This window comes from Hippocampus zosterae, chromosome 17 (assembly GCF_025434085.1).
Source record: "Hippocampus zosterae strain Florida chromosome 17, ASM2543408v3, whole genome shotgun sequence".
In the NCBI taxonomy this organism is placed as follows: Eukaryota; Metazoa; Chordata; class Actinopteri; order Syngnathiformes; family Syngnathidae; genus Hippocampus; species Hippocampus zosterae.
The window spans coordinates 10,837,159-10,851,479 of NC_067467.1; the positions used below are offsets into that span (position 1 = coordinate 10,837,159).

The 14,321-nt window shown below is 45.7% G+C and overlaps 1 protein-coding gene and 1 long non-coding RNA gene across 2 annotated transcripts in view; one reads left to right on the forward strand and one right to left on the reverse strand.

Moving 5' to 3' along the window:
* Nucleotides 1–14,321, forward strand: part of LOC127590403 (retinoic acid-induced protein 1) — a 61,521-nt gene that overhangs the window by 22,287 nt on the left and 24,913 nt on the right. The gene's annotated exons all lie outside the window — the stretch shown is intronic.
* LOC127590406 (uncharacterized) lies at nt 6,741–9,558 on the reverse strand. Its single transcript, XR_007959610.1, has 2 exons — nt 7,036–9,558; nt 6,741–6,850 (listed from the first exon to the last, which is right to left on the reverse strand). It is a non-coding gene; the product is annotated as an uncharacterized LOC127590406 (long non-coding RNA).

Sequence of the window (14,321 nt, forward strand, 5' to 3'; positions counted from 1 at the left end):
GAATCAAAAACAAGGACATCGGAAGCTACAACACACGCACGCACGCACACACACACACACACGCACACACACACACACACACACACACACACACACACACACACACACACTTGAACGCCTGCAAGGAGCAGACGGCGAGCTTGGATGCATGCACGCAGTTAGTTTTAGCCTCACACACGCACATAGACACATTTTTACAGCAATGCATTGATATAAGAGTGATTCGATTTGGCATGTACGCAACCATGAACCCATTTTATATCGCCAACAACTGTATTTCATAGTGAAATGATTCCACACAAACAAACAATCTTTAAGTGAGGTTTGCAGCACTAAGTCGTATATTCTTTGTCCTCTGCATAGAATGGATCATTTTAGTGCTATACTAAGCTGGAAGAGGATTTGAGATTCAGTTAAGCGTTATTATGAATCCCACACCAAGGCAGGACTTGCCTCACTGGGTGAAGCATCCATGGCAAGGACTGCATTGAACTCTCAGTTTCTTAATAACACTTCAATAAGCAGTAGTACGGCGAACACCTGCATATTGTAAATTTCCCCAGTGTGGGGCGAATAAAGGATATCTTATCTTATCATATAAGAGGATTCACCTGTTTGCAGATTTTTGGGAAACTACCCCTGTTTTTCGTGGAAATGCTGGGCTTATTCTTACCCCCCAACCCCCGAAAAAAAGACCATGTATGTTTCAGTGAATATTTATAATGAGCTGCTTATATGCTGAGTTTTGATATTCATTTCAATAATTTTGGTCCCTTTGTCAGGGAAGGCTTGAACGGATTAAAGGCATGTTCATTCATTTCTATGGAAAAAGATGATTTGACATTCAAGTTTCAAGTTTTGAGTTCCGAATGTGCTCATGGAACAGATGCAACGCTTACCTCAAGGCTCCACCGTCTAGGTGCGGGTAGGCGTGTGTGCATTTGCATGTTCATGTGTGCATGTATGTGTGCGCCCGAGTAATTGTGCCAGGCCAGGATGAGCGATGGCATCTCTGCGCTGCTGCTCCTGCTAATAGCCTCCAACTGGAGGTGACAGTCTCTCTCACTCTCACTACCTCTCTCATCCTTCCCATCCCTCCTTCCTTGCTCTCGAGCCAATCAGCAGTCAAGCTCATCTGTCCTTCCTTCTTTCGCCCCCTCCCTTTGTTTCTCACTTCCCTCTCGTATCCCTCCTTTGCCCTTTTACACTCACCCCTCTCCACCCGACCCACCGCCACTCCTCGCCATCCTCCTTCTCCCGCTTTCATTTCAGCCTCTTACCCCCTGCCACCTTTCATCCCCTCCAATCCCTCTCTCACCCCCTCACCCTTCACTCTCACACACACACACACACACACACACACGCACCCTCACGCTGTCCTCTCAGGCCGGTCGTGATGACACACAGGAGACGACGCTTGCCTCATCGCGTCTGCGTATGCCGCGCGCACAATAACACATTAGAAAATGTGTGTGTTGATGTATGATTTTTCTGCTAAACACATGCAGCCATGCTCTGGATGTGTGTGCGTAAGGGGACGTAGAGATGGAAGGGGACGCACAGTTGAAGCTTGGAGGACACTCATAGGACACTATATATAACGCAACATCAGTTTTTGTGATTAATCTGTGCCAGAAATGACTAAAGTCAAAAATTGTGAAATGCAAGACAACATTTCCCACAGGAAATAGTGTAAATCCAATTAATCCGTTCCAGACATTCACAAAAATAAACAGAAAGTACATTTTAGTTACAGGAAACAATGTAAAATAAATGTTAGACTAACTTTTTGCTTTATTGAAGACTCTTGATGGTGTATACAGCGAAGAGGTAGAAAGTTTATTTCTGGAATTTTATTTCTATTCTTAATCAAATGTCGGGCGCTCAAACTTTGTGTGTGGAAATTCCAGAATGCAAGCATTTGTTCACAACTCAAGGCAATAGCAAGGTTCCTGGCCTGCTCGGCAACATCGACTTGTCAACATCTTGTCAAAAGTCAGGCCTTCAAAAATAAAAGCATGGTAGTACAACAATAATTACACTACATTTTATTTGGCCCAATGATGTCACTTAGATTATTTTGTGACTGTTAAATAAGCCACCATATAGCCAGAGAAAGTGTGTTGAAACTGTGTTATTATCCCGCATGCTTTTATTTTGAAGGTCTAGTCTTTTACACACATATTGCATGAGTGTTGTCGAGCAGACCAGGTAGGTTATTGCTACAAAGTGTTCATAAAATACTTGCCTGTGGAATACATCTTGCCATCTGTCGAACTCTCTTTGCAAACTTACAAAATCCAATCCAGGGTACACGCATTTTGTTTTTGTTTCTTAACCAAAACCAGCAGGATTTTGACAAAATGAAAATAATCTAAAACCAAACCATCTGAAAAGTAGGCTAGAGGAAAATGGAGTTTCCATTGTGTCAACATCTTTGGGTCAAAAGGATCTGCAGCAGGTTTTTGGACATTTGCAATTAGTGAACTGCTGGAGTTGGGTAAGCGTGTGTGTGCGCACACAGGCAATCAGGGACAGATTGCAAGACACGCATCTTGCCGCCCTGATGTGGAGATGAAGATGGGAGGTAGAAGGTTGAGTCTTTTAATATTCCAGAGGCTTCCTGCCTGCCTCTCCATGCATGTGCGTGTTTGCAAGGGCAGATGTAGCATTCGGGCAAACACAGGCAATTGCCCGGGGCCCCTTAATTGCCCCCCCCCCCCACCACCAAATTTCTCAAAAAACACATTGATGACATGTTCTCCGATTTCAAGCCAGTATTATTGTTTTTGTCTCAATTCACATGTTTAAAACCTTGACAATGCTTGACCTATCATGACCCTTTGGACTGCTCCCCCTCTCTTCTCACGCAATGGACTGGTCCATTGACTTCCTATGTATGTGCAGACCTGAATTAAGAAGACGGTAGCAAAGCAAACTTCCACTGTAAAATGCTTGCTTGTGTGTGTGTGCGTGTGTGTGTGTGTGTGTTGGCCTACGTAGCGGGTGCTGGCTTTTGTGGGTCTATGCAAAAGCTTGGTAGTAGGGGAGGGGGAGTGGGCCTTTGCATCACAGCCAATCACTTGTCCTCTGGTGAAGCAATCATCATCTGTCGGCGCCACGGCAACAACAACATGGCAACAACAACGCCGAGTGTGCTCCTTTTCTCTTCCTGCTTCCTTTCGAGCCTCGTTTGGCCAAAGTCGCATTGTTACGGATGCTTGAATGGCGATCTCAGGAGAGGAAAGAGGTTGCGAGTACGCTTTCCCTCCTGTAAGATTTCATTTCTTTTCGTCAGCTTTTTGCACCTCACTCTGTTTCGCTCGTGTGCATGCAAATAAGTTTTCCTATGCAAATGAGATAGGTAGCGGCAATGGAGAGGGAGAGGAAGTGCTGGAGGGGAGGAGAGCGAGAGGGAAGGAAAGCAAAGTGTAATGAGGTAAACAGCAGGTAAGAGAGGAAGTGATGTCGGCACTTTGCCTCCTGCCGAGCTTTAATGCAGCCAAGGTATGACCAGTATTGAGCACTCGTGAAAAAAAATAAAATAAAATCCAATTAAAATGACATTTTTCAAGCTCTCTCTGGAATACAGTCAGTTTCATTCATTCCATCTCCACAAGTGCAATTCAAAATATTTGTCTCTCAAATTACCCTTCTCTATTGAAAGAAACAGAAATTCATCCACTCCAACATACCTCAGATGACAACAAAAATAATTTTTTAAAAAATTTAAGGAAGGAAAATATCACACTAACATACTTATATAAGAAAATAAATACAACCATGACACCCTTAAATGCGATGCAAAAAATTAAGCAGATTTTGCCTTATTTTATTTTATTTTTTTCTTCAATTCTATGGGAATTGTGTTGCTCCGTTTAGTGTGTGACCCATGGCTACCTGGGGGCAGTATAATACAGGCATATGATGTGTTATACATGGAGAAGCTTCTGCTCCTCAATGAGACACAGTAATATTGGTGGTTCTTCACAGGGGATAAAGAATATATGCCTGTGAGTATTCTACTATTTGTGTTCTAAAAGCCATTGCTTAAGGATCTGTTCAACTGCAACTGTCGATGCAGCATCTCAATGAGATATTCCATTATATTTCGCCGCTTGAGTGCTATTTGTTTGCTGGCATTTTCCATTTTTTGATTTTCTTTCCCTATTGGTGGGTAGAAACCATTTCCACCAGCCCATTTTCAACATCACTCACAGAGCAAAAATGGTTACCAGTCCGACACGCTGACGAATCCTGTTGCTAACGTTATTTTCTATGGCATTTTCAAGTCCAAAAGAGGCGCCTGGATCATATGCCAACACGATTTGTTGGATGTCCGTGTTTCCCACACAACGCCTGCATTCATATCACAAAGATGCGTCGCAGCTCCCCTCCCTGCCTCCATATGCGCTTGTTTTCTCATCCGTTTCACAGAGAAAGGAGAAACATCTTGGAAGAGAATTTTTCAAGCGGCCTTCTCGACTTCCACCATCTGCCGTCGCGAGGAACCCAAAAAGCATTTTTCTTCTTCTTCCTTTTTGTTCTTTGTGGTGGAGGAGCAACTCTCGACTGTGTGACACGTTTTTTTTTCTGCCCGTGTTTGCGCCCCGCAATTAAAAACCGCTGCCAGTCTTGCCAGTGACGAGCGGCCTTTGTTTGTCGTCGGCACACTAATGAATCCAAACGGCGGCGCTTTATTGATGAGACCACATCGGCCTCTCAAACTTGGTGCTGCTGGTTTAGTGCATGGCGGGGCGCCTAAATGGCTGTGCCGAAGGAGGACAGTGGTGCGTTGCCATAGAAACAGGATTGGCATGGCACTAATTGGCTGGACACTGGTTGCTCAGTACCTTCTGGTCCATGGATTGGATGGATGTATGAATGGATGAATGGCAAAGTCACTGTAGAGCTTGAACTGTACACATACCAGGGTTTACAACATTCGTGTCACAATACTTTATTTGCAGTAATCATTGATTATATAATCATTCATTCATTTTCATTCATTCATTCATCTTCCGTACCGCTTCATCCTCACGAGGGTCGCGGGGGGTGCTGGAGCCCATCCCAGCTGTCTCCGGGCAGTAGGCGGGGGACACCCTGAATCGGTTGCCAGCCAATCGCAGGGCACACAGAGACGAACAACCATCCGCGCTCACACTCACACCTAGGGACAATTTAGAGTGTTCAATCACGCATGTTTTTTGGAATGTGGGAGGAAACCGGAGCACCCGGGGAAAACCCACGCAGGCCCGGGGAGAACATGCAAACTCCACACAGGGAGGCCGGAGCTGGAATCGAACCCGGTACCTCTGCACTGTGAAGCCGACGTGCTAACCACTGGACTACCGGGGCGCGATTATATAATCATCAAAACAAAAATACTGTAACCTGTGTATTTTTCTAGCATTTTTTTGTTTATGGTTTTGTTATTTCTATCAAACTAAATATAAAACAAAGAGAATTACAGCACCAGAACATTCGCCTAGCTTATTGCTAACCAATACTGCAAAAACACTATAGACAGACAAATGAGAAGCAACTTTGTGGCGCTATTACAGCGCTTTAAGTAACCAATATTTGGAGACAAAAAATTGCATCATGACATACATAACAATACTCGCAGACATATGTTCTTTATCCTCTGCAAAGAGCTTCTACTGTTACATCAGATTCTGGAGTCATTTACAGACAAGTTATTCATTTGTGCCTGCAGCAGTGTATTATCCCGCCCCCTGGTGGTAAAGATAATACAATGCAGATTTTGACGCATTGTCAACGGTACATGCATTTCTGATAAAAAAAAAAAAAACGCAATGTGATTACGATGGTAAATGTTTTTATGAAGTACAATATTATGCAGTGCTAAAATCAAAGGTATAAATCAGTTGTATAGCAAAAAGAAAGCAAAAATGATGTTATGAGTTAAAAATATGTTTTTAACTCATAAGAGAGAACTTTTTTGGGGGGGCGGGGGGTCTCATGGCTTTTTGCTTTGTCGCTTGACAGGTGTTCACCGGAGGACATTGGCAGCCTGCGGTTGTCACGGTAACGCTCTGCGAATATGACCCATTTGATTCCATTAATTAATGTTATCCAATGCTGCCATTGTCGAGTCATCGCAATCTCCGGCGGTCCGAATTGAGCTCGATCTATAGCGGCCCGCCTCAGGTCGCCAGCGCTTTATTTCCTCCATCATCACTCCTTGTCAGCGCGCATTGTTGACGATTCTTTGTCTGCCATTACGGATGACGTCACTGCCGCCGGCGTGTGCAGCGTCGCCTACCAAATAACGACGAGAGTACAGAATACTCTCAGGGTGCTCTGCTGTGTACTTTTCAAGAGGAACTCAAGGCAAACCTTTTCTTTGCAATACTCTATTTGATGTGCGCGACCTCGTCTAAACACGGTATTGTGGTTAGCATTGCGTCCGTGCAATCCTTGCTTAGTTCCAAAATGAATACCTGTGTTTCAACACATAAACAGTTCAGTGGACAACCAGGTTTAATACTGCTCAACAGCCACAAATCCACTTTTGAAGTTGGCAACTTGGCAAAAGGAGGGATGGAAAGACCCTCCTTATTTAGACGATGTTAGGGCGGTGCTGCATGTAACTTTAGATGCAGTATTATGCTCTGCGCTTATTGAACTTCATATCTGTAGACTGTTATACGGTACTGATGATTTGTGGATGTTTTTATTGAAATGTTTTTACGACACAAGAAACGCTGATTAAAAAAAAAAATCCTCCTCTATGTGTTCCCTACGATTAGGCAGCAACCAGTTCAGGGTGTGCCCCGCCTACTGCCTTATGACGGCTGGGCAAGGCTCCATCACATCCGCAACCCTCTTGAGAAAAGCAACTCTGATTACGGATGGCTAAACGGGAAACAACGAATAAAAATTTAACTTAAACCAAACAATTTTTGAAAAAAAACAAAAACAAACCTCAAATTCACGACAACTCACCAACCAACTTACAAGCGAATTAAAACGAACAAAAATAAATCATAAAAACCTCAAAAAGAAAACCTCATTTCGAGCCATCAGCCTACTCATGACAGCCAAGCGAGCTCGTCCTTGTCCTATGCAACCTACCCCCCCCCATTCCCCCCCCCACGCAGCAGGTTCGAAGCCATGCACTTGCGACATATTCCGGCCCAGCTCCCTGCTCACCGTGCCCTCCCTTTGCCCTCACTTATTTGCGCTATAGCACGACGGGGCATCATTGCCTCTTGCACGCCAGATTTTTCCAAGTCGGACGTGGCGGGTGGCGAGTACATGTCCACATGCGCATCGGCAGCCTTGCATGACAGACATATCCTTGATTGTGCCCTCTTGTTCCCCGCAGTGCACCTGCCCACCAACTGTGGCTAATATTCACCATGATGCCTCCTTTCACTTTCACTCGGGTGCAAACGGTCTTGACGGTGACCTCGTCTTTTCTTTCCCGGTGGAGCCTTTTATTTATTTATTTATTTATTTATTTATTTATTTTTTTAAGCTCACTGATATTCTGTCAGGTGGTTCAAGATTGAAGTGGTCACGGCACACGCGTGCTCACTTGATGCCTTCATTAAGCGCTGCGGCTTTGAGTCAATCATTTCACGGTGGATGTGTGTATGGGGCGCCTCGTCTCCAAAATGGGGCCTGATGATGGCTAATTTGGGGTGACGTCCTTCACCGCTCGCCATTTGTGTGCGCATTAAGGTAGACGCTCAAGCGGAAGACCTAAAAACACACAGGGAAAAGGGCATTGCGCTGTTAAAATGTGATCCCTCTTTATTGCATGTTTTTTTTATCGCTCCTAATTACGTTTTAAATGGCACGTCAAAGCTACCATGAAAGCTAATTGGATGGCCTGTTTACAATTTACACTTGATTGAGAATAGGCCTGGGCAAGTAGCGATACCAGATATAAGCCTCGGGTCCACACGAGCTTTATTTTCAGGTATCGAATACTTGTAGAGAGGTTGCCGATATCAGCCACTGATACTTAAGGGGGAAGTCAATTGAAAAAAAAATGCTTTCCAATAATATGTTCTATGCCCACCTCCCCACCCCACTTGTCTAAACACGGCATTCTGACGAATATTGTGTTTGTAGAACATGAATGAAGACGCGAAATCCAGCTGTTTTTAATCCATCCCAGGGGGCGGCCATTTTGCCTTTTGCTAACTTCTGAAAATGACATCACAGTGCACAAGGGATCAGCTTGTGAAAGTATGTGGCGACAGTGGCTCTCCTTACCCACATGGACGGGCATCACAGTACCTGAATTGTTCTGTCACTTCTGTGTCACTTGAAAGGCTGGCTTGTCACTCAAATTTTGACTCGTAACATAAACAAAATAATTGCCCAAGTGAGGGCTTGAAAAATTCGGAGGTCGGGGCACTGGTGGGTCAAGCTCCCGCTAACTTAAATTGGCAAAGACAAAAAAAAAGTGCTTCATCTTTATATGGGGGACATCGAGTGGCGTGCGATTGCAGATTGCGGTCCCATCGCGCAGCCATACATCATGCTGATGGCGTCGTTTAACAAAAGCGGCTTTGACATTTGGAGTCGGAGCAGTCCGTCGCTTAGCCAACACACACACACACACACGATCACACACACACACACACACACACACACAAAACCGACAGAGGGATGCTTGTGCATGATCATCAGGCTTGGAAAAGGTGGAGTTATAGGAAAATTGAAGTAATTATCATTAGTTCTCCGTGACCAACCATGTGGCGCGTGCACACACACAAACACACACACACACGCACACACGCAGAGTGTTCTGATGCCCTCTGTCTGATGCGTGGCACAAAATGGCGGCGCCCTCGCAGACGCTGCATCTGTTGTGAGGAAGACGGGAACAAGGCCAGGCAGATGGAGGAAGGCGAAAATGCAAGGACTGCATATTTTGTGTGCGCGTACTTGATTGAGCGGTACTTTTGGAGGCGTCAACACATATGCCCCTTTCAACAACACAGGAGGGGGGGGGGGGGGGTGGCGGCAACAAAAAAAGGGAGGAAGTTTTTCCTCCTGCCGGTGGAGAGTGACCTTCCCACTCTCTCTCTCTCTCTCTCTCTCTCTCTCTCTTTCGTGCATCTGTCCATCCCTCATTCGCTCCCTCCCTCCCTCGCCATCTCACTCATTCCACGCATCCCCGTAGTTTGGCACTCAGCTGCGTGGCAGGTAATTTGCGCGCTATTGGAGATTAAAGTTTAATTAGTGAGCAAGGAGTCATTTGGGTCTCAGTTGAGTGGAATAAGGCAGTTTTGTGTGCGTGTGTGTGTGTGTGTGTGTGTGTGTGTGTGTGTGTGTGTGTGTGTGTGCCTGCTCGTCCATTCTGTTCGCTCGCTCACCCTAACACATCAAGGCTCATCCCGAACAGAGAGAAAGCGGGAGTGGGAGTCGCGGCTCCAATTCCTGCTTTCATCAACAAAGAACAAAGAATGGAGTCCTCCCCTTTTTTCACCTTCATCTCTTCCCTCATCCTCCTCCTCCTCTTCCTTCCATTGCTGCCCAGCTCTCTTGGCACACTTCCACAACCGGTTTCACACTCACATGCTCCCTGGCGAGACGTTGCACACGTCACCTCCAGCAGCAACACTGCGGGACACACAAGCCGGAAAGCCCAAAACTTTGGCTTCCTTTCATCCGCTTGTCACGGGCGATAGATGTGTCACCGATCACTTTTTCATGCATCGCCATCAATCCTTTTTCCTCTCAGGCGACAAAGTGGGGCTTGGCGCGGCCGTCGCGGCTTCGCGCAGTCAGATAATTGAATGCGTGGCAACTGCTTCCGTTTGCTTCTCGTGCACTGGACTCGTCGACCTTTACGACGCATGTTGATCGGCGTGGTTGTGGTGAAAAAACAGCAACAGCTGCAGTCCGTTTGCTTGACAGTTTTTCTACAGAAGAAAGCCAAACATGGAAGATATTATTTTGAACTTTAAAAACCATCAAATAACTTAATAAACGAACACCAACACTGCAAATAAAAGATCTGCCTTAAACATCAAGTCAGAAAATGTCTTTGGGTTACATGCCAGACCACCTCCGCAATAAGCGAATGTAGAAATTAAAGCACGTTTTTATAGGATGCGGGATAAAAGGAACCTACAACTTTCTGTAGGCTTAAAAATCAGGATTGAACAGGATTTGTCATTCAAAAATCTTCATGGACAAAAAAAAAACTTTGAGTTGTCATCCCTCCTGTTTTCATTCGTCCAAAATAAACAGGAAGTAGACTTATTCGTTTGTTTGGAAGCATTTTCATCTTCTTTTGTGAATACACTTTTGCAATTTGCATCTTTCCGTTAGATTTCGCTCCCTGCAAGAACTTTAATCTCCATGAATGGCGGTCATTTCCTTCAATATAGAAAACCGTTTTGAATGCTCAACCGTGCTGCTCCAAATTTTGATCTTTTGGCCTTGGCGGAGGTCTGCACTCTACTGAGTGTCATTGTATTTTTTTCTTTTTTTTAAATTGCTGCAGGCTCTCAAACCCACAGGGACACACACACACACACACTCAAGTTTTGAAGCTGACGGAGGGTGTTCTTTCACCGCTCGAGACAACGGCGGCAAATCAATAGTCAGCGCGGCCGGGCGATAACGATCCCCGCATCTCGTCTGCACATGCATCTTGCCGCTGCACTGCTGCAACTCCTTCCTCGCATCTCCCTTGATCTCCATCTATGCCCCCGCTCACGCCCCCTCCACCCCCCCCTCCTCCCCCCATCCCTCCTCCTCTCACATCCTCCACGCTTCGAACACCTTCCACTTTGCTTGCCTTCAGCACTCCGGCGCTCGACAAGCACCCTTCCCCTTTCATCTCGTCCTCGCCCTTTCCCATATAAGAACCCACTTCCTGTCATTTCTTTTTCAGGGGGCCTCGATCGCACCTTGCATATTTTATCTCGTCTCTCTGACCCCTTTTTCGTCGCCTGTGCCGTCGCTCACTCGCTCTTCCCCAGAGCGTCGGATCCAAAGACTTGCGCCGCCTTGGCTTTGCACATTTCTATCATGTCATCTTTCCGTCACCCGGTTGCTTGTCTTGGCTGACTTTTGCGGCTATATGTGTGGGAGAACTGAAAAAAAAATCACCTTTTCGCTATTCTTATGCTCAGGTCCCGTCTAACTGGAAAGTAGTGCTTTGGCGCTATTCCTATGGCATGTTTGTGTTAAGGAACTATGTTGATATGAGTGGAGTGAGCTGTCTTTTGCCAGGCCAAAGCTCTGTTTGGTTTAAAAATGTTGCTTTGCCACCATTGAGTGAATCTGCGCGTGTTTTAGCATTAACAAATTTGCTTGATAAAATCTTGATAGATTTTTGAGGCGAGCCTAGCATCCATTCTTTGCTGAATGACTTGGACGTAGCCATCTTATGGCATGTTGGTGCCACAGAACTATGTTGAAGTCTCGGGAGGAGCTTCGATGAGACATAGAAAAGCCGTGCTTTGCCGCCATTTTATGGCAGCTTATCCGAACGTCCGTATATTCAATCGCCGCAATCAGAGTATATGCAAAGTTGTCAATTTTTTAATTTTGGAAGGGGAACCTGTCTTCTATTTGCGGACTAATTTGCCTAACTCACCATCCAAGGAATTATGTTGAAGTGAGGGCAGGAGCAGTCATTTGCTGCCATCTTGTAACTACCACAAAACCTCGGGTTTCGCTATTTGCGGCTTCTCAAAGTGGGACGTAGGCTCTTTCTAGTGGTATGCAGAGAGTCACTGAAGGAAATTCAAGTCCAAAGTGTGCATAATGTTAAAACGTCTGCCTTGTTTTTGACAACTATAGGCTTCTCTAAACCGCTGATAGGCATGCTTGGTCGGAAAGCTTCGCACACACTCATGACACACATAGTCATACCTCGGTTTTCGACCATAATCCGTTCCAGAAGGCTGTTCGAAAACCGAAACCACGCTCTTTTAAAAAAAAAGTCTTTATTGAAGACGTCTGTTCACAATGGAACGCTACAACGAGGAAGCATCACTTCCTTGTGTGAGGAAGGCGAGAGGAGTAGAGTGACGCATTCAAGTGCGCACAGTTTGTTCGGGAACCAAAATTCGGTTGTCATCCGAGACATAAAAAAACTCGAAATATTTGGTCGAAAACCGATTTGGTCGACAACAGAGACGTTCGGAAACCGAGATTTGACTGGAGTATTGCGACACACGAGCAAATCAAGGCCACGTAAATATGGAGGACATTTTTTTCCCCCCCTTAGACGATGCAGAGAAGCAACGGAGTGCGCCAGGACGTGCGTATGCATACGGAACGGGGCTTCATCTATCAAATGAAGTGGCGCAAAGCGACACCAGGTGCAAATCGGTGCGCGTGCGCGCGCACGTGTTCACATGTGAACATGTGCGTGCGCATGTCTATGTCGAGAAGCAGGAAAGAATTACGTTTTGAGTCCTGTGGAATTACATTTTTTTTTACATATTATGTTCCAACTTTTCCTTCTCTCATCTTTAATCCCAGATTTTGACAATCTTCCTTGTCAAATTGTTTTCTCAGACTCATTATAAAACTTAAAAATTCTACTCAGTTGATCACAGCTTTGTGATCAACTGTGATTTTTCACCCAAATTGGTCTCATCTTTCAACTCCTTCATGACTGAACGTGATAACAAACATGCCATCATGACGTTATTGTTTCTTTCTAATTAATCTTTGTTCTTAATCTTAATTAATCGAATTAATCTCAAATTAATCTTTGTTGATTTTTTTTTATCCTCTCCAAGTAGCCCCGCAGTAGCCCTTTTCTCCCACGGGGTTGCTTTCAAACAAGTTTGACCGCTTTGCCGTCAGTCAAGTTTCAAGTGCAAATTTAGCTCTGAACGCTTTTGTCGTCTCCCCTCGTCGAATCTTCCTCCCCCATTGTTTCTATCTGCCGCTCCAGCAATCTCCCTCGCTGATGGAATACCAAGTAGCTCCGCAGACCACATTGCAGGACCTCAACTCCTTGGCGGGCGGGCGGGCGGGCGGTGCGTCCGTGCGTCCGTCCGTACTTGCGTCCGTGCGTGCGTCCGTGCGTGCGCGAGCTCCTGGCCAACGACAGAAATTACACAGAGAACATGTGTGATGTCAGCCGCGCGGTCGGTCTTCTCCTTGCTTGTTTCGTTTTCCTCGGGTGTCAGGATGTGTCACTCTTGTTGTGTTGTGGAAGGTCAGCGGGAGGACCACCTCACTCACACACACACACACACGCACGCACACGCCATGCAGTGGTAATCCTGGAAGCGTGAATCCATTTCCTGACATAAACCAAAACTGACCCATGTCTGTTATCACCTATACACACACACACACACACACACACACATACGAGTGCGTGCGCACAGCAAATAATGAGCAATCCTCCTTCTGGTCACATGCCCAGGTAACCACGACAACGTAACGTCCTCGCACAGAGGGAGGCAAAGGCAACCGATGTGATGTGTATTCCGGATGTGCGTGCGTGTGTGTGCGCGTGTGTGTGTGTGTGTGTGTGTGTGTGTGTGTGTCTCACCTCCGTCCTTCTCATCCCCCGCCCGTCTCTTCGCGCCGTTACCATGTCAACAAAGCCAGCTTTAGTCCTTCAAAGGGCAGTTGCCCAATGGAGGTGACCGCGCCTCGAAAGATGAGGGCAGACGAGGAGGAAGGGGGTGGAGGGAATGGATGGATGGAGGATGAAAGGGATGCAATCTTTTGGGTGTCGGGCGACCAACTGACAAATTGGGAAAAGTGACTAAGTCAAGTCAAGTCAAGTCAACAGTATTTATAGAGCACTTTCAAACAGCCATCGCTGCATACTCTTACTCAGGCCCATATCCAGTCATTTTGTATGTCGGTGCCTCAAACAAGAGCAACACAAACAGACACACAAACACATTCTTTATCCTCTGTGAGGAGCGATTAGTATTACTGCAGCGTGGTGAACAATTGTGACCATGTCACCTTCATGTACAGCCTCCAGGTGGCCGAGGCGGGCACACCAAAAATTGCAGCTCAATATCCAGTGAGCTGAAGAAAAACAAAATGTCCCCAAAAGTGTTTCCTTCTTTACTTTGGATTTATTTATGCCATTATTGTATGTTTTGGGAAATACAATTGTGGTGAGTGATACTTTTATGAATAAACCTTATGTTTTGTTTTGCTTTGGGGGGTCGGGGGGGCTGGAGCAGGTTAATGGGACATCCATGAATTTCAAAGAGGAAAGATGATTTGAGCTGCAGTGTGTTTTTGTGTGTGTGTGTGTGTGTACCTGTGATCGCGTGCGTGTGTTTCAAATGCGGACAATTCACGTCGACCCGCCATAAACATCATTC